Source organism: Anas platyrhynchos, chromosome 1 (genome assembly GCF_047663525.1).
Source record: "Anas platyrhynchos isolate ZD024472 breed Pekin duck chromosome 1, IASCAAS_PekinDuck_T2T, whole genome shotgun sequence".
Taxonomy (NCBI): Eukaryota; Metazoa; Chordata; class Aves; order Anseriformes; family Anatidae; genus Anas; species Anas platyrhynchos.
In genome coordinates this window covers 115,089,629-115,108,559 of record NC_092587.1, presented here as the reverse complement: position 1 = coordinate 115,108,559, position 18,931 = coordinate 115,089,629, and the positions used below count along the sequence as shown (strand labels likewise).

Sequence of the window (18,931 nt, the reverse complement as noted above, 5' to 3'; positions counted from 1 at the left end):
ACTTATTTTCATATACAAGCATATTGTGACACTAATTTCTGTTTCCAACCAGCAGCTGCTACTGTCTCAGCATGCAAAGGGATAAGGAAATGGCTGGCTTTTTCTTCTGTAAACTTTCCAGTTATATTACACAGAGCAATGCAAACCTTTTTCTAGGTCTCAGATTCTGCTTCCTCACTGGGTGACACATTCTCTCTGCACAGAACAATTCAACAGTGTGCATGAAACAAAAGGACACCAGAGTTAAATTATTCCAAACAAAATATTGGCTGCAACTCAGCAGGAAAAATGAGATTCCCAGAAAAGTTCCTATTTGTGCTCCATCATTCCTGAGTGAGTGGGATAGTGATGACAAAAAGTTAGAGCTTTCGACTTCTTTGCCTACAGAAATTCTGCAGTATTGTGCCCAAAAATAATCTATGAATGCACTGTGTAATTCGGTGCATACTGTGCACAGTCAAGGGAAACAGTACACTACCAAAAATAATAACAATTTCTTCTTTTGCAAAAGGAAGTTTTCTGACAAAACCTGTTAAATTCTTCCAACCACTCCAGAGAATTAGAAGGTAAAACACCGGTGCAGAGTAATCACAAAGACCAAAATAATAACTTCAGGTGTATTAATCTTACCTAGTAGGCTACATTCACATAGTACCCCTAAGTGCCTCACAATCCTGAGTGTACTGATCACTGGGAAAAGAACGAGTAACCCTTATGCACATGCATGTGCAATTTTAATCCAGCAAAGTAAGATCACTTTTTTCTTAAACTAATTATACTTTTTTTTTTTTTTTAATTTCTTGAGTTTTTGGTTTCCCCACTTGAGATATCCAAAAATAATCCAGTTTTGATGGTGTGGCAAGCACCATCACCTTGAAAGCTAGTATACCCCAAATTGGCTCATGACAAAAGAAATGTCTGGCATATGTGCAAGTGTCCAAAATAACACAAGTCTGAGAAAGCAAGTCTGCAATAGCTCAGGCTGAACATCTAATAACCAGACTCTCACTGTCCTTCACTTTGCTCTGTCATTTCCTTGAAATGGCTACACTACCTGGAACTGAATAAGATATTTCAATTTATGAACAAGATACTTCAATTTTTAATTTACAATGTACATAGAGGAAAATCATTTTTGGACATTGTTTTCCTGGTCTTCCTTCTCTCTCTTCCTTTCATTCATTTTTACTACAGTTTTACTGGCATATGTCAAGGTCTCAGTGAAATTACAGCTGTCTGACTAACATTTTCTCTGTGCATAATCCTTATAAATTTGAAATATGCCAATGCACAATAACATAACAGGAATTTATAAATAAATAAAATTACTCCTTGAAAGGGCATCACCTGTTCTCTTTATTATAAAATACCATCATCTGTATGTTCTATGTCCCATGTTTAGGAGAATTTCTTCAAATGTTTAAAGACCATGTAATTATTTGCATTACACAGTCACTACACTGTCCTCTTCTATCCTGATTTTTTTAAGAGAGTAAAAACTAAAAATAAAAAAATATTTATAGTCATCATCATTCTTCTCTCTAAGATGTTGAAGTTAGCTATGTTTTTTTCTTCTCTTATCAAATTAGTGAATTTATCTTACCTAAAGCACAACTCTCTGCAGTGAACTATCACCTACACTATAACTCAAGGAACTTAAAATTTCTAAAAGATATTTAAAAGACATCCAATATTCCCATGTGTTTCCCATGAAAGCCCTTTAATGGAATCTCCATAGACTGACAACACTAAACATCATTCTGACCTAATATCAGAAGTGTGTAAGTAGAGGAAAATGTCAGTTTGTCATAATTTGAGTTAAAGTTAAAATATAGAATCATAGAATACCCCAAGTTGGAAGGGACCCATAAGGATCATCAAGTCAAACTCCTGGCACCACGCAGGTGTACCCAAAATTTTAGCCCATGTGACTAAATGCACAGTCCAAACATTTAAACTCCAACAGGCTTAGTGCAGTGACTACTTCCCTGGGGAGCCTGTTTCAGTGTGCAACAACCCCCTCAGTGAAGAATCTCTTCCTGATGCCTAGCCTAAATCTCCCCTGCCTCAGCTTGACACCATTAATGCGGGTCCTATCACTGGTGATTAAGGAGAATAGATCAGCATCTGCCCCTCCACTCCCCCTCGTGAGGAAGCTGTAGACCATGATGAGGTGTCCCCTCAGCCTCCTCTTATCCCAGCTGAACAGGCCAAGTGAACTCAGCCACTCCTCACACGTCTTTCATATCTTCTATATATGTATATATAATTTGCCTGACTTCTGGTGTGACTAATGAATGATGATGTTTTGAAATAATTCAATCATTTTCTTCGTCTTTTTCATGGTTTTCTTTTGGGTGAAAAATCACATAGATGGTACCCTGTGAAGCTCTAACCATTGCCATCTGAACTCTGATTGCATGGTTCAAAGTATGGTTTGACAGAGTTTGGCTAACAGTACCAGAAACTATATTATTTTTTTAAAGATATCTTGCTTTGGCTTAGCTAATATCTTTGCCATATATTTCCTTCTATGGGTGTTACTAAGGTAGCAACACAGCAATCTGTGCTAGAAATCTCCACTCTCTAAAACTTACTTCAAATATATTTCTCAAAGGTCACAGTTTACTGGTGTGAAATTCTTATCTCCTTTTATCTGGCTGCCACAAGCAACTGCACTGCATAATTTCAGTTGTAAATTAATCAAGTTCCATCTTAAGACAGGTCAAGTAATTCCTACCCTTAGCACCAGTGGCATCTGTTCCTCTGCTCTTTTTAAAAGGACCTTTCAAAGCAAAGGGTTCATAAGTGTACAGCTTTATAACCCATGATACTGGACTAAGATACATGTTGCATACCCAGAGAGGATGCATCTGGATTATGCAAGAAACAGATGAAAAGATACACAGCTGGTTTCAGAGATAATGTTCAAAACATCCAGTGTCCTGTTAAGGTTTTCTCTCTCTCTCTCTTTTTTTTTTTTCTTTTTTTTTTTTTTTTTTTTTTTTTCAGTATCATAATATAGGAAAATGACTTAATTTTCCTTGTTCTCCACTTCCCTGGACATTAGGTATTATCTGGATTTAGTAGCAGAACTCCAAGCAAGGGACTATTTTCATCAGCCCTGCTTCTCGAAAAAAGCATCTTAGAAGAAAGATCATTGAATTGGTGTTTGATGTGCCAGGTATCAGAGGTACGGGCTTAAACCTGGAGAGAAAGGACAACATTCTTCCTTCCCTGCCATTTTCTACATCTCCAGCTATATAACTGCACTCCCGTTAACAATTTAATTGAATCAACGTAGTCCATCTCCCATGAGTAGCTTTCCCAGGAGATAAATCTGTTGATGAAAAAAATAAACAAACACATTCAAAGAGATATAGTGCTTTTATATAATATCAGGACACAGAGAAGAAAGTTTCTGGAAAAAAAAAAAAATAGTTTATAAGACAGGTTGTTGTTGGATTTTAATAAAAGGTATGCTTCCAACTCAATGCCAGGCATTTTGAAAGTAGATTGTGATGGCTGATGTCCATTTGGAAAAATATTTCTTTTTAACAGAAATTACCTCATCACACAGAACACAGACAAAACACACGTTTAAAAAAGGATAAATCACACTGCCTTCAATCGAGTATCAAAGGCTGCACATCATACCCATGATTCTCCTTACTTCAAAACTCAGGTCAATAGAAGGTTTATTCAGTTCCTCTGAATGAAGGCTTTGATCTTGTTAGATAAAAAGTTCTCTTTCTAAAGCTACAAGGTATCTGAAAGATACTCTTCTAATTTTTGCAATGGAAATAGCCTCACTTGCTTCTCTATCCCGTATTGTTAACAGGAAATATACACTTGACTAAATCACTTAAGGTGTCATAAGGTGAAGCTGACTATGTTGAAGTGTTTCTACAGAACTCAGATCATTTATATTTAAATATATCTTATATTTAATAATAGAAATATGTTAAGAATAAAACTATGTTTCTCTAAATCATGACATTTAAACTCTGACAATAAAAACTAATTGTAGAAAGCATGTCTTTCAAAGATGGATTTTTGATGTTGAAAATATTATTTGAAATTCATGAAATATAAATGTAAAAAAAATTGTAGAAAATACTTATCAAATTTTTCTAACACTTTAATCTGAAAATATACGGTTATGTCACTCAGGTAAATTTTAGTACCAATTTACAAATATAAATCTAAAAGTAAACTATACTGGAATTGAGTGAAATACAACTATGTTTGAAAAGAAACATCAAATTAATATACTTGATTATAATTTCATTATGTAACATGAAGAAGACAACAAATCCAGCACCAGTAAATATAGAAAGTTGGAACAATATTAACTCTGGCCATTAAACTCCATGACTTGACATCCCATTGGAAGGTCACTGTCACCATTCCACCCAGTACAACCCCTCTTTATTTTCCTACTTTAGAAAAGACAGTTTCAGACACTTTCAAAACTTTATTTAAAAGGTCATAGACTATTTGGACCCTAGTAGAGGACAGTTCAGAAGTCAGGATATTAAACAAATGTCATTACAGCAGAGGTATTTTTTTAAGAAAAATGCTTGCCATTAAGTCATACTCTCTCCATTCTCTTCTCTAGCCTTCTATTGTATATTCATGTGTTTTTTAGGACTTCATTAGCTCATGGCAAACAAAATTTTGTTATTTGAAGTTACTTCAGGACACTGTTCTGCCAGTCCCAAATGCTCAGCTGAAGGGATCTGAGGAAGAACTGGGCACATTTATCATTCAAGCATCTGAGTACATTCTCTGTATTCCACAGCGTACATATTTTGTTTGCATTCCCCAACATAAATATCAAGTCAGATCTACCAAAAATCAGAGCAATTATCCAGTTAATGCTTAGGGAAAAAAAAAATAAAAAGGAAAAAATGAAAAATAAATAAATTAAAAAAAGAAAGATTCTAGTAGAGCACAAGAACATAAACAAGATATACCCTAGGCTTTGTGCTAAATGAGAAGCTCGTGAAACTAAGGGTCATCATTAAGCAAGACTTCCAGTGACCTACACTGATATATGTATCGCTGTCAACTCAGCAATATGAAAACCACTGAGAGTCACAAATGGAAAAATACAGGTCAGTTCAGATGGGCCTTTGAATATGGAGCATTTTATATCTTAAAGATGAAAAAGATGGATCAAATCAGTCCCATGGTCATGGCATCTTATACCCTCTGTCCGACGGGAGAAAAAAAAAAAAAGAAAAAAAAGAAAAAAAAGAGAAAAAAAAATGTAAACTGTTTGCAAAGAATGTAAAAAGTATGGTGTAGCTGCTCTCACAGATTCTAACTGTAGTCTACAACCCTTTCTCTCCCCTTGACTGCTATACAGTGTGGAAGGACAGCTGCAAGTCCCTTCTGGGGCAAACAGGCTGTGGCTATATTAACATTTTAATGCAAGGCAGTGCTGAGCTGTTAAAACAAAAGGCATCACTCCCACATCTAGTGCGCTGATGCAAATTTCAAAGTAGCTTGGTGTGTGCAGACTAGGTACCCAGTAGAGGAAATTAAGCCAGATTATTTTCTCCATGTCCATATCATAAGCAATTTCCTCTTAGGACATACATGCCTATAAGTGTATTGCCACAAAATCCTCAAGCATTTACTGAGACCACATGCTTTAACAGAAAGTTCACAAAATACCAAGAGCTAAGTTCTGAAACAAACTGACATGTTAGTCTTGGTATATAAACAGCCAATGCCATCTGTACACTTGTATTTCTTGTGAGCCACAAATGATCAGTTCTTGCTGACTTACGCATTCCTCTACCCTACCTTTCTCCTGCCTTGATAGCCTTTGCCTTTCTCACATTCTGTACTTTTTTCCAATCCTATTTTACATCCCTTGTTTATTCAAACAACTCTTTTTAACCCCCTTCCTTTAACACTGCTGTCTTTCCTGATGCAGAACTGACCTTTCCAGCCCATGAGACCCAGTATAGTTCTGCAGGGGTGTAGAGGAAATGACACTGCACATCTACCTGGACCACAAGAGGCCCAAGAGCTCCTGTGGCAGCAGCTAAAGCCAGTGAAATAAAAGAAGGCTGCTGCCTCATGGTTACCACCAGGATTGAGAGGTCTGTTATCAGTGCATCTCGGATTCCAGAAGAGGAGGGTCATCTTCCTAAAAATCCATGCCAACTGAGCCCTAGGGCAGCCCATGTCCTCCTAGTACAGAGGTCTTGAAGACATATCTGTCTACAACTACTTGAAAGTTCAGACTCTATACTGTGAGCCTTGCAGAAGACGTTGCTTTTGAAGAACCTGTGACCTTGAACAGGCCTTATCTTCTCTATTGGGCGTTGCACTTAGGGCTTGAGAAGCCCTTATATTAGCAATATGATCTGTAACTTGTAATAACTTTGAGAAAAGCAAATTGTATGGCAATCAAGGGATGGAATGTTTTGATCCTGGCTAGGAAATCACCATATACCAAGGAGTTAGTGATCCATATAACTGTAGGCACAAGCCTGTGCTGTATTGAACTATGCCGCAGGGAGTGTGGGCTTCAGGCTGTGTTGTGGGGCACAAATCGCTTGGCAGTAGGACAAACTCAACCTGCTCATTGTAACAGAGGAGCCTGACAGCAGCTCCCACTGGGTACCAGCTATTACACAACCTGTTATGTAAAAGTACAGCAAGTTCTCATACAAACATCCTTTATGTTGCTTTCTTGCAAGCAAATTATATTTCAGTCAAGCTATTGACTGAAAAGGAGAAACCTCTCTCCACAGACAATATCTGCATAGCCTACTATGGGAACATCCATCCAGGGTCTCTGATGCTGCACAAATGTAGGGTTCCCAGCATCTGAAAGGGCATAAGATTTACTCACTACATATATTCCTCTTTTTATTCTATCATATTAAAACAGCCATTTGTGGATAGACCTTTGTTATTGAGATCCAGAAAGAACCCCACACCATCTCTCTCCCTCTCTTTCACCAGCACCACCTGCCCTCCCTGGTGCAGACAGACCCCATGTCCCAGGTTCCCCATGTGGAGTCTGGAGGAGAGGACAGTCTTTGTACTCACTCTGAGGTCCGCATCCACAGATTCTGCAGAAAACCTTGCAAGGGAACATCAGCATTAAAGGACACCTTTGTGCCTCATTCCTGAGGTGTAAGGCATTACTCCCAGTTCATGGCCCAAGACAATACCACTCCCTTGTACCCACACTCCCAATCCCAGACAGGACCTGTCCTGCAAATGATGAACGTGACAAGTACAGACAGATTGATGAGGAGGAGATTTCTACATATTCAGAGTACTAGGTGGTAATGGCAAAGGTAGCAGTTACTTCTGCTAATAGTATCCTTCTGTTCCTCTCCACATTTATGTGGGTGTGAATAGTTGCACAGTCACCTGCCTCCGCCACTTGTGCCACTACATGCAGCACAAACCTTCTTCTGAGACCAACCATGGCCATACATCCCCTCTAGCTTGGACTGTTCTTCAGTCTGAACAGGCAGAGCACAGCCCAAATCAGATTCACCACAGATACCTTTAGCCTTTACATTGTGGGCAAGCCAGCAGAAAGCTTGACTGCTGAAAGTTTTGCAAGTAGGAAAGGAAAGGCAGTCTCTGGAACCCAATTCAGACGATGGGGCATGGCCATTATGAGCAGTGTTTAGGCTTCTAGCTGAAATGCAAGATAGATGGATGATTTTGCCTAAGAGCTGGAGTATGAGCTGAGGTGGGAAGCTTTTGACTCCCAGAGGAGAGTAGAAAGACAAGGTGAGAGACTCCCTTTCCTTTGTGTAAAGCCCAGTCAGCCAGCTCCACCTTGCTAACAAAGATCTGGTCAGTCAGTACTCATATTTTACTGGCTCTGTGCTGAAATCATCCTGAGGGGCTGGATCTATAAATACTGGTTCTTCAGAAAGCATAATAGACCTGGTCGGAAGAGAGAAAGCAAGCATGGCGTGCTTGCTTTTCCTATAATGATTGGATTTTTTGGTAATGTAATTCCAGTGTGAAAAATATCAGCAAATACAACTGTAATAAAAGAGAAGGAACATTTTACCCACACATCATGTTTGGTAAAACCAAAAACACAAGGATGTAAAATAATGCTTCACGCATCTTCTGCTCCTCTTCTGAAGGGATTGACCTAATTCTCCACTGTTGTGGAGCAAGGCAAGGATATAAATGACCACAAAGATGACAATGGCTTTGGCTCCCCTTGTTCTGTCCTGTACTTCCCCTACATGAACCGTCAAGTTGTACTTCTGAGTACTCAAGAGTGACCCACTGTTACTCTGCTGCTTAAGTTTCTAATCCCCTTTGCCACCATTCTCTGCGTCAAACCATCCTGACAAGCCTGGATGGCAAACCCAAGCCTAAGAATCACAAAACACATTTAAATCACCATGTGTGGATGGCTGTGTCTAGCTTCTATCTTAAAAGATTCCACTTATAGTCAAGTTTATGGTTTTTCACAGTATCACTAAAAGCTTAGACACACACTTTCTACAATGTTAAACCTGAGCTTCTTATCTAACCATATAAATCTGAGAAGTGAGGAGCCCTGGAAAATATACCAAAATATTCCCAGAAAAACTGCAAGAGATGTTAACATCAGACAGGTTCTGTTGTAAAAGGTGGCACAGGTATAGGATAGATGATGTGGGTAAGTCTTAATTTAAAACACTCACTTTCCCTGGCAGGAAATTCCTCATGCAGTGAACTTTTGTAGGGAAACTTCACCTGTCTATGCAAAGTGAACAGATGAGACTCTGAAGCAAGTTGAGTGTCCCAACTCTTCAAACCTGGCCAATGTTCTCAGAAAGAACAGTCAGGTACTGTGTGCAATCCACCCATCAGAGATTGCTATCTGTTAACTTCAGAGAAGTCAGTAAGTGGCACCAGATGACAGACAACCTACACTTCCTGAAGAGCCCGAGAACTAAAGACCTATCTGCCCTCAAATTTTAGTAGGACTCTCCTACAGAGCACACAGCCTCTCTGTAAAATGCCATGTGCAGAATTTGTCTCTTTAACATAGGTGCAAAATATTTTGAACCCATTTCTGAAAATTTGAGATGCTGAAAAAAAGTCTTTAAACAGAAGCAGATCTACCAGAATTCACAGACTTGTTTCTGAGCAGCATTTAGCCTTCTGCATTTTCACCAAAGAGCTTGTGTTATTCTTTGTACAGCCTGACACCTCGAAAACCCATGTTGCACATACCACAGTTGTTAAGGCTAAATTTGAACTGGTCACTTAGAAATGAGACCTTTTCTAGGCAACTTAAATATACTTGACGGTTTATTGTGTATGCGAATGGAACAGAACTGATATAACCATCAACATATTGGTGATACCAAATCACCGGAAGGAGGCTTGGGCAACTCCAGATTGTAACCAGATTGGCTACAGATAACAGAGCATAAAGCAAAGAATGACCTCATCAAGACTGAGCCTTCTCAGTCAACAGCCAAGGTACTTTCTCCTCTATCCTGCAATTATATCAACAACCATAAAACATCATTTTTAATAGGGATTTCATCACCCTGGAGCTCAGTTGTAAATTAGTTTTAATTATTTCACTTCAAAACTTTAAAGCTTTTCATTCCATAAGCCTTTAGTGTCTTACACTTAATTAAAAAAAAAAAAAAAAAAAAAAAAAAAAGAAAAGAAAACATACTGTGAACAATGTCTTAAGAATGTGTTGATTCATTAGAATAATAATAATAATAAATTATTTCCTCTTCAAGATACAATTTCTAATAAATTAAGAATTTTTAAATTTTGTGCGACTGGCTTTCAAAGACATGGCAAAATCCAAATGTTTCCTTACTAGTATTAAGGTATTTGATAAGACCTATAAATATACACCAACCTGTAGCAATGCTTACAATAAGATGAGTAGATGAGTTATGCTTAAAGAAATATGCAGAAGTTGGTATGTTACCTTAGCTGTAGTCTGTCATTTATTACTATGCATTTTTTTTCTGTTTTTATACCAAAAATCTGAAGAAATCACAGAAAAAATGAGTATCTAGAACATTCTCAGCTTGATTACCAAGTGCAGCTTTTAAAGCTTTACATAAACTTTGTCATCTTTAAATATGGACAATCCAAACCTTTCATTAAAAAAGTGCCTGAAGTAAGATGCATGGATGTACTTTGGTGCAGGCTGTACATTTTTAAGGAATAAGCAAGAAGATGATGATATAGCCTAATAGGCTCTCTCCCATTTGGAGACAGAAGAAAGATAAAAAAAAAAAAAAAAAAAGCTTCTATGCCTTTTCTGCTGACTTCTTTAATTTACTATTCAGATAGGACTAACAAATGCAGTATTCTTTGTCCCAGTTACGGCTTTACCAGCACACAAAAGTTCTGTCTTTGTGCAAGGCATTCTGGCCTTCAATTTAGTTTTCTTAGTAATAGACAATTTAGGTTAAAAGCAGCTTATGTGTGAATAATTATTGAAAGCCACTATGCAGCCAGTAGCCACTACTTTGAAGCTGTCTGGTGGGAATTTCTGGTAAATATTGCAGACATTAAAAAATTCCTTATCCATTTGAAGTCTCATTGTAAGTTTCATTCCTTATTAAAACCAGATGGTGCACAATCTTAATGCAGGTATACAAACAGGACCAAATATCTTGGTGCAAATCTGAGAAAAAAAGCCCAGTAAATGACACATGAAGCTGAGGGAGACCTCAACACAGAATTGCACTGCTACAATACCCTCAGAGCTCTCTGTACACACAGCACCAAATCAAATACTTTAGCTCATATAACTCCCAGTCTCTGCCAACTCATTCTCCTCTACCAACATCATTACTGGTGTCTCACATGGCCTTAGTACCAAGAAAGACAGGCAGAATTTCCAGTCTACCTTTGGAAGCCACAAAGGGTCTCCTGCATCTTTGCCTCCTTCAAAGCACATAAAATAAGACAAAAAGAGCCCCAAGAATGGGTCATGACTCTGCTTGCCTAGCTCTGTTGACAAAACAGAGTCTCTGTGCCCCTGGGGTCAAGAAGTAACATGACCCCTGGAGCTGCCTGTTGATACCCTCTAGGCAAAGCAGCTCCTCTCCTTTTTTGTGCTCCTATCACATAATATAGCTCTGACCATCCATAGGAAATTACCTCTATGGCACCTGGCCTTCAGATACTTTGACTTATTAGACCATCCACTGCTCCATCGTATCAGTATCTTTTCCCAGTATAGAAAACTGGCTTTTGATCATCACCAAGGATGCCTGGCTATGAAGATGCTGTTAATGAGTTCTTACGGAGCAGTGACATCTATTAATTATTCTTAAAACTGATGTGGGCTCTACAGCAGGAACCTACCACAGCAGTCTATTCCTATTCATGCCTGATTCCTGGAAACACAAAAGAACATTCCCTTCGTTCCTCTTCTTTACTGTTTGGGAGGGGGGGGGGTGCTTATTTTTTTGATTGTTTGGTTTTGTTTGGCTGGGTTTCCTATTGTTGTTTTTCCTTCTTTTTTTTTTTTTTTTTTTTTTCTTTACCCTTTGTTTGCTTTGGGTTTGGCTATTTTTATTTTGTTTTCATTTAAAAATTGTTATTGATTCTGTTACAGTATGAACAATAATGGATTTGGTTTTGCAGCACACTGCTTCTTGCAGATAAACTATGCACAGCAATTGTATAGTGGCATATTACACATACACAAGAGTATATTGCTTTTTTTATATCTTTCTATCTGGCAGGTATTCCTACAGGTACTTCTCTATGGACTGTGGATGGTAAGAGCTAAGGTTAACCACAAGAATAAAAAAATGTCATTCTCTAGAGCATTCCTGTGTCCTGCGTTGTCTAGGGCACAGGAATGATCACATCTGAATACCAGATATAAAGGTCGAGTCGATGATTCTTTAAAGGTGAATTTCTTCTCAACTGGTCTCTCTGTTCTTCAGGTCAGATGAAGAAAACTGCAGGTATGATATGTGTACACTACTTCCTGATAAGTACATGTAGAATGAAGAAAAAGGAAATCACTACATTCAGTTCTACCTGGAGAAGTTCAAGAAAAATTCAACCAGTTAACAACAACAATAAATAAATAATTAAATACATAATAAAGTTTTTTTGTTTTGTTTTTTCCCCAAAAACAAACATAGTGGCCATTAAATTTCCAGTAATCTCCCACCCCCATTCACACACAGTCCAAGTTAAGGGTATTTTTTTTTTCTCTACATGACATTTTAAGGACAGGCTGCCAAGCCCATCTGTCCCCTCATTTGCAGTAACTCTTGTTTGCATGAGCTTTCCACATGCTGTTCAATTTTCTGGTAGAGAACAGTTTGTTTTCTTTCTGCAATGGGTTTCCTTTCTGAGAATATTCTGCTCTCCCACCACCTGGGGAGCTGCAGCCTTCATGGAAACTTATGGGTAATCAGTATTTCTGAAAACTAACTAATATACTCAAACACACGGTAACTCACAAAGTTATATCTAGCATAATGCAAGTGATCATCTTAAAATAGAAGCACCCAAAGTCAAAATACTGTTTTGGCCTATGATTTTCTGCATCATTACTGCAGTTTTGTCAACTGCCCAATGAATTCTACCACCACATTTGCAAACAATACTTGCACTACACATGAACTCAAACCAAGGCCTTAATCCCTAAAAAGCTATGTAACAGATACGGCTATTCAAATAGTACCGATGATACCACAACCACAAGAGGCTGAGACATTGGACTTCCAAATAGTGCCTTGAGTCATGCTGCTGCACAATTCCTGTTTTAATAACTTTGTTTTTAAATCTTCTGCTACAACAAAATTAAGATATTTTAATTGCACCAAAAGGAAAAACAAAAACATGAAGCAAACAAACAAAAAAAAAGAAAACTAATGTTATCACTACACTATCAGAAGAGCTGGCCTATAACTTTTTACCTAAACCGCAGGAGCAAAAATTCACACATCATATTAGAAAGCCACTTTAACTCCCATAGAGGAAAATGAATCCCTCTTAGAAATAGCAACACCTGAAAAACCTCCTTTAGAATAACAAGTGGAATGCACTTTTACAATCAGATTTTGTAATATCTCATCCTTGTCTTCAGTGTAATGGAATATGCTCCATCTTTTTAGGACATAAAATATCATCTAACTACCACAGATGACTAGATTCTCACAATTCATTTCCTTTGATCAGATCTATTAATAATCTGTTCTGTATGTGGGAAAACCCACTGACAGAATTTCAGGAAATAATTCAGATTTATTATTTTCTGTCTCAATCCTTTTCTTCTTTTATGATTTGTCCTTTTAATTTTTTTTTTTTTTCATTTTTATGTGGATATTATAAAATGAAAGTCAAAGAAGTGCTTTATTATACTAAAATTGTGCATGTCAAGTTTCAACCAAGAAGGAATTCCTATAGGCAATTTAACTGCATATTCAATCTTTTATTTTTCAGCATGCTTATCGTAGTTTTTTGGAGGAGGGGAAGGGGTGTTTTAATATCAAGAACATTTATCAAAATAAAAGGGAATTTGTTTCAGAAAGTAAATTGCACTACACATACTTCACCATAGTAGAACCTCCAGATACTTCACGTTCATGAGCTAACATTGAGTAATTCACTTGTGGATTAGAGTGTAATTTTCTTCATTATTACATAAATTTCTACTTCACTAATTACAGAAAAAAAAAAAAAAAGCAGAGTACTCTGCTTTACCCACTTAATGGCATTTTTTCTATAGCACACTAGAGATGTGTCTTTACAACATATGCATTTATGTCTTCTTTATAGAGTACCGAATGCACTTTGTCCATCTTCAACTTGATAGTTTCTTGGCAGAACCTTCCACACCTCTCTTTCTCTGTCTCCTTCCCATCCAGTATTTCACACTTAATGATGTTGTTTCCTCATTGCTAGTCACACAAGGGTAAATTGCATTGGTTGTTACTTTAGGTTTCCTTGATACTCTGAAAGTTAGGTTTTTATCTGTCAGGCTAAGTTGAGAAGTCTGCCATTTGGGAAACAGCTACTTTCAGGCTTGCATTCTTCAACATTTTACACTAAACACCATAAAAACCTGAAATAAATTTTAGTTTCTAGGCTAAAAACTATTTTCCTTTGTCTTCTTAAAGTATGAAAATGACAGCTGCTTTCCCATATCCTAGCCACTGTACATATGGAAAGGACAAGGAGGCTTAAATCATATCAAATGAGATTCAGGTCTGACCTATAGAAGAAAGCCTTTCTTATTCTACAAATAGTGAAGCACTGAAAGATGCCACCTACAGAAAATAAAGTTCTCGCATTAGGAGGTGACAAACACCAATAATGGAAGATTTTGAGGGAGGGGTTATATCTTTTATTATACTAAGTGATATAATTGTAAAAACTGGCCAACTCTTGAGGCACATTAGTCCTTCTTCAGATATAACAGCATGACAAACATAAAACTAAGCAGAGGATGAGACATCACTCTGTGTAAACTAATAGACTAGATAAACTTAGGAAGTAAATTCCATCAATGAAAGACTGAAGGTGTAGCAAAGATTGTATATGAGGAAAATTACAGACAATCATGAAAAAAATATCTTGATTAAGCATTCAATTTTATTTATCCATGTTACAAAATTTATTCTTTATATTTTTTGCAGTTATTTTCTGTAAATCATCATCAAAGAATCAGGACAGAAAGGTCGAAGTTGGAGTGAATATTTTTGAAACCCTATTTATGCAAATAGCTACTCATTTGTTCTTTATCAATTGCCCATGTGAAAGTGTTCTGCTGCATAGAGGTTGTCCATTTTCACTCATACTTTCCAAAGAAGTGGTGAATGAAATATATCACAAAAAAAATATTCTTGTGTATGGCTGAAACAATTAACCTTAGAGCAGAAATTTTACTGCAATGTCATTCTTACAAGGCTGTTACATTTAACATTTGTTGATCTGCAGAAAATTCATTTCTAGTGATGTATTTGCTTGGGTTGAGTGGTTGGAAGTGGGAGAGGGAATCCAGGGTAATGTTTTTTTAAGCCTCATTTTCTTCTACATAAATTGTAATTGCCAGTGGCTTCTAACAGAGATTTCAGCATCAGGTCATGTGCAACGGTTGCTTGGAAGTTTTGTGATACATTCTTCCTTGCACCCAAGTGATGGGAAGTTGGCTTATTCACAAATATGACTTAACTGTCTGGAAAAATGCCTTTGGTGTAAGTCCTCTATGAGTTTCTAAGGCAGATGGTAAGATCAGTTTTTCATGGATAGGTGTGGCAAAAAAAACAGACTGCCAGATACAATCATCAACTTTGGGGTGTTCAAGATGGTTTCTGATTTTGTGCTGAAAAGTGTTTGGGTCAATAGGATTTTGCATATAGTAGATTTTAAATTCCAAATTTTATGATGTTCATGGTTCTGAGAAAGTTCCTGTGGGCGATACTCCTGAGACAGTTTTATGTCAGTCAGTATTAATGAGATACTACAAAAACAATGAAAGATCCCTATCCAGGTAAGTAAGGTGGTAGAGACTATCTATCATGGCTACAGTAGTGTTTTAGTGATACAAGTATCTATAAAGTCTTCCTAATATTATTCCCAAATGCCAATTAATTAAAGAACTTAACTCTTGATGACCTTAACTATGCCCAGAACCTTAGGAAAAAAAAAAAAAAAAAGTTGTTTAAGCAGGACTTAACAGCCAAGAGCTTGGACTAGATGTTCTAACAAGGTCTGTCCCTGAATCATGCTTCATAGTTCAGTGTTTCACACACATAGGAAAAACATAAAGGGAAATTCTCCATACTTTTATTAAAAATGAAAATATTCAGTATTACCTGTATCCATATGCAACACCTGCAACAATATTCTCGCCACTTCACAGGAACTAAAACATCTTCTATCAAACTCTGTTTCCTTATAACACCACCTTTTCAATGGATATTGGATGAAATTAAAAATGACGCTGAAAATCAAAGAAGTTGAGAAATAGTAATGTAGTGTTCATATAATTGGAACTTCGAAAAAGTTTTTAAAATACTGAATACTGTTAATTGTTTTCCAGACCAACAAAACTAACATAGAAAAAGAAATAATCTTAAGAATGCACAATATTTCACCCTAGACTCCAGGTAACAATAAAGCTTGTCTATGTCTAAAATAGATTTACTTAGTCATCTTTCCCACTTCATTTTCTGTTATTTGAATTTGTTATATTTACTATCTCCAGGTGAAAACTAGGTATCATCCACTGCACTAGAAGTGAAGAAAATCATTTACTATGAGGATCTGAGAACAGATTTCATAAGGTTTTCTGGCATAAATCTAGCAGACAGCAATACAAAAGGTGATACCATGCTGATGACCATCAGGGCTTTCTTGATAGATTCTCTTTAAAAATCAAAACTCAGATGGGGAAGGAACACAAGAGAGCTAAAGAGCATTGAATTTCATTGCCACTTAATGACAAAGATGCACAGTTATGTTCTTGCCTAGTTTTAGGATACAAGCTCTCTGTACTGCATAATATGTCTGCTTGGAAGGAAAGGAGCACAGGCACCTTCCTCTAACAAAAAGGACAGTGCCATGCCTCGCAAAGCAATCAAGTAGCATGGAGGAGCAATGCACTGTACAGCAATGTGATAGGAAATCTGTCAAGTTTTAGGTATGAGACTTACAGCCTTTGTCACATAGTTAGTTTATATGCTGTAAGTAGATTGTGAGTCATGATGTTCAGGGTGAATACTTCTCCCTTCTAGGGCACAAATGAGCAGACATTTCCATGGATGCCATTTTGGAACCACATAATCTTCAGATAAATACACATGAAAGGAACTGGTCTGCTGCATGAGGTGGACTAACAACTCATGCAGTCTAACTGGGCTAAATGTACTGTTTGCATATTCGCAAAATGCATCTTCAGCCTATAACATGGGCATAAGTGGGTCTTTGATACTAAACTGTGAGGAGCTGTTGACTACAAGTGGCCCTGTAGAGGTATCTAGGTACATCAGAGCACTAGGTCATCAGCAATGGCATGGGGTTCAACAAATGGAAATGTTGAGTTCTGCCCCTGGGACAGAGCAATGCTGGACCCAGGCACAGGCTAGGAGCCAGGTGGCTGGGGAGCAGCTCTGCAGAAAGGGAGTGCTGGTTAGCAGCAGGCTCAGCATGAGCCAGCAGTGTGCCCTGGTAGACAGAGGGCAAAACACTTTTTGGGGTGCATTACACACAGCACAGCCAGTCAGTCAAAAGAGGCAATTCTGCAGCATTCAGTGTTGGTGAGGCCTCACCTCGAATACTGTGTGCAATTCTGGGCTCCACAACACAGAAGGGATGTTGAGGTCCTTGAAAGTCTCCAGAGGAGGGCAGCACAGCTGGCGGCAGGACTGGAAGGCATGTGCTGTGAGGGGATGCTGAGGACTTTTGGGCTGCTCAGCCTGGAGAAGAGGAGGCCCAGAGGCAACCTCACTGTTCTCCGCAGCCTCCTGAGGAGGGGAAGCACAGAGGGAGGCGCCGGCCTCCGCTCCTGCAACCCGATGGCTGGGCACGGGCACGGCACAGAGCTGCGCTGGGGAGTTCAGGCTGGGCATCGGGAAATGTTTCTGTGCTGTGAGGGTGGTCACACACTGAAACAGGCTTCCTGGGGAGCTGGGTGCTGCCCCGTGCCCATCAGTGCTCAAGAGGCATTGGAACAATGCCCTCAACAATATACTTTAACTTCTGGTTAGTCCTGATGTGCTCAGGCAGCTGGACTCAATGGTCTCTGAAGGTCCCTTCCAACTGAACTATTCTAATAACAAATTCTGTATCAGACAAAAAAAATATATAATAAATAATTACGGGCAAACTAGTCACCATTTACAGAAAAGGTGTGGGCAGAGACTTGTGATGTGTCAAGAACTGAATGTCTCTCTCTATCTGAGGGAGTAATCTAATCTCCTTTGATACTATTGAGAGAAGAATGTCTCAAATACAATTCATTTCAGCCCATGATCAATATCTAATGTAGATCAACATGAATCCTGTTCCCAAACTACCTGTTTGTTTTCACTGAAAATAAAGAGAGCTTGGAGTGAACAAGCTCAGGGCAGAGTTTAACACTATAGATGGTCAAAGCTAGGTAAGATGAATCCCACAAAACGTAAGCTCTGGAAGATGATCTGAAACATTAACTGGTCATAGTTTATTTACAAAGGTACAAAGTCAAAGAAGAAATTCAAGCACAAAACATACCACCAGGACCAGATGACCTCCAAAAGTATCTTCCAACCTAAACCAATCTGTGATTCTGTGGATTTTATCCACCTTAAAGAACTCAGATTACATTCAATTTATGGTGGTATTTAGGATGCTAAATAATCATAATTTAGTAGAATGTGTGCGGATACATCACAGTGGCACTTTCTGTGATAGTATGATATAACTATTTCTGCTGATGTCAGTAAAGAAGTTCTGTTCAAATATTTGAAAAGATATCATACAACTTTAAAATAAATAAATAAATAAATAAAAGCACTGTGAAGACTTTCTGAAGGACATGTAAGCTAAACTTGAGAACCTGCAATCCAGAAAATCCTACTCTGAGAAAAGTCACATACTTTTAGAGAGTAGAGAGTCTGTAGAGAGTCTGAAAGTCTCTATCTCCTCCTATCTCTGGGAGTGCCAGTGAGGTCAACAGACACTTCTGTCCTAATTAAGGGTAATACTCATGGCTCTGCAAATACAGCTATAATTTCAACTTTGCCTTTAGCAACATTATTACACTGTCTTTTCTTAACAGTAGAGAATAAAGCAGAGAAAAGATCTCTAAAAGGAGCTGGGGATCTTCAGCAAAGCTCCTTCATTAGTATGAAGGAGCTAATGCATGAACCCTTCAGGGAGCAGCTAACCGATACCTGCTGATTCATTCTGACAAATGCTATCAATTCATTGCACA

At 37.9% G+C, this 18,931-nt stretch overlaps 1 long non-coding RNA gene across 1 annotated transcript in view; it reads right to left on the bottom strand.

The window, feature by feature from the left end:
• The window catches only part of LOC110354538 (uncharacterized), a 33,634-nt gene extending 17,735 nt beyond the window's left edge, over positions 1-15,899 (bottom strand). The window contains exon 1 of the long non-coding RNA XR_002406638.4: positions 15,831-15,899. This is a non-coding gene — a long non-coding RNA (uncharacterized lncRNA). The remainder of the gene's footprint in view (positions 1-15,830) is intronic.
• Between the last annotated feature and the right edge of the window lie 3,032 nt (positions 15,900-18,931).